The following is a 2,263-nucleotide window of genomic DNA, read 5'->3' on the forward strand; positions in this document are numbered from 1 at the left end:
GTCTTAGTTGTCCGATATCCTGTACTTCTTGAAGTGGTCTCATCAGCTGAATCTTCGTGTGGTCAAAAGGGAAAAGGGATATGGTCTCACTAAAGGGAATATTTGAATTAACTCAGAAGAGAAGAGAGGTACAAGATTCTTTTGAAAAGAAAAGTTTTAGAGAAAATCCTTCCTATGGGCTTGCCAGTTTCTAGGGTCACGTCCTACAGTCAACATGTGCTCTGATACCATCTTGTAGCGACCCGACCCGAATGGATCAAGTCTCTGTGCTTAAGTGTCATCCCTGGATTGGTATGCTGACACACACAGTACTCGAGGATTTATAACAGAGGTAAATCACATGTATAAAGTAACGTAAATACTATTACCTCAATCCAAATAGCGGAAGTAACAAGGTTGTGGATTCCCATCAACACCAACGGCAAAGTTGAGTGTAGAAATCGTAACCCTAACGAATCACTTACTCGTCGTAAGATATCCTGCAACATGAAACGTTGCAGCCCGAAAACGGGTCAGCACATGGAATATGCTGGCAAATTCACACCGTAGGGAAATGATGAACAAAGGCTATCACTACATGCATATATGGCTGGTGGAAAAGCTCTATGGTTATAATGTTTTTGCGAAAAGCCAATTTTTCCCTACTGCAAAGGAATAAATTTTATTTAACTACCATTGTGGTTGTGAAACATTGAGATGGTTGACAGCATCTCAATCCCAATTAAGAACGTGATTAAACCCAAATCAAATTTAAATTAAGTAACATGATGAGATCAACGGGATAATCCAAGAACTAGATACTCAAGATGTCCATAACCGGGGACACGGCTAATCATGATTAGTTTGTACACTCTGCAGAGGTTTGTGCACTTTTCCCCACAAGACTCGATCGCCTCCGTTTGATTTCTCGCACTACATGATGTTTGAGAAACGAATGAACGAGACACAGTCTTTCCGAAGAGGTCCCCTTAACCGATAGATAGGCCGTTACACCTACAATCCCCTACATCTGCTAGCCCATCATGGAAAGGTTTCCCACAACTTACTCGACTATGCTAGAGCCCATAATAGCTTGCGGCTGCACACGGAAGTTTCTAGCATGAATAATCTTATGATCCCTTTGAGCCTGGGTGGCGGTCCTTATACAAACAGACAACACTGGGTTCTCCAGGTGCCTCAATCCACCCAGATGTGAGTATTAGTTGCCACCTTAAGTAAACCATTATTAACAATCTCACATCTGTCATGAATATCTCTCAAACCCAATCCATGTCTACGAGCATAGCATGGCAATATAATAGCAACGTAGAAGTAACTCCCAAGGGTTTGATAAAATAAAATAGGTAATAGGTACTACCTCAACTACTTCCCAAAACCCACAATTTAATTAGATCCTAACCATGCAATGTTTGAGGATTGATCTAATGCAATAAAAACTGGGTATGGAAAAGTATGATCAAAGTGTTACTTGCCTGCAAGGTTGATGAAGATGATTCGCACTCAAAACTCTTGATAGATCTACTCGTCACACTCCGTCAATCTATCGTAAGCAAGCAATGGTAACCACACATAAGCAATCACTCAAAAGATCAGAAAGAACGAAGAAGACGATTCGGGAAACATCAAAACCAAGCAAATAACTCTTGCAACATAAAACAATTTCTAACAGCACCAAAATTATGTGAATTTGTCCTTATCAGAAATTTTAGGTCAAGAGCTTCGATTAGCAAAAAGAATCAACTCAAACGGAGGTACGAAACTCAAGTTACGATCAAACGAAATTTGAATACAAATCTGTTTGAATTCAAATTTTAAAACTTTCAAAAACATGTTTAAGTTGTTTTGCTGGATAGAGGGGATCATAACGAAGACGTGGGCGTTGGTTTCGTTGGATTTGGACAAACGAGTAAAAAGATGTGGTTGTTTGAAGATCAGGGGCTAATCTGTAAATAAATTATTCACAGATGGGTCCTGCCGAAAATAACAGAAAAAGAAAAAGCTAAAAAGTGAACGTTCGTTACCGAACGCTAACTAACGAATGTGTTCGCTGCGAAGAGGTAAACAGCGAGCGTTCTCTATTTAACGTGTACCGATTCGGAAATAAAAAAAGACGACGAGATCTAATCCTAGCCGTCCATCCTAGATCGAACGGACGAGGGCGACCGGTGGCTTACCGCGGCGGTGGGCGTCGACGTCGCCGGAGAAGACGACGGCGGCGGCTCGGCGATGAACGGGGCGACGGCTCCGGGCGTCGGCGGCGACT

The sequence above is a fragment of the Aegilops tauschii genome, chromosome 6, assembly GCF_002575655.3.
Source record: "Aegilops tauschii subsp. strangulata cultivar AL8/78 chromosome 6, Aet v6.0, whole genome shotgun sequence".
In the NCBI taxonomy this organism is placed as follows: Eukaryota; Viridiplantae; Streptophyta; class Magnoliopsida; order Poales; family Poaceae; genus Aegilops; species Aegilops tauschii.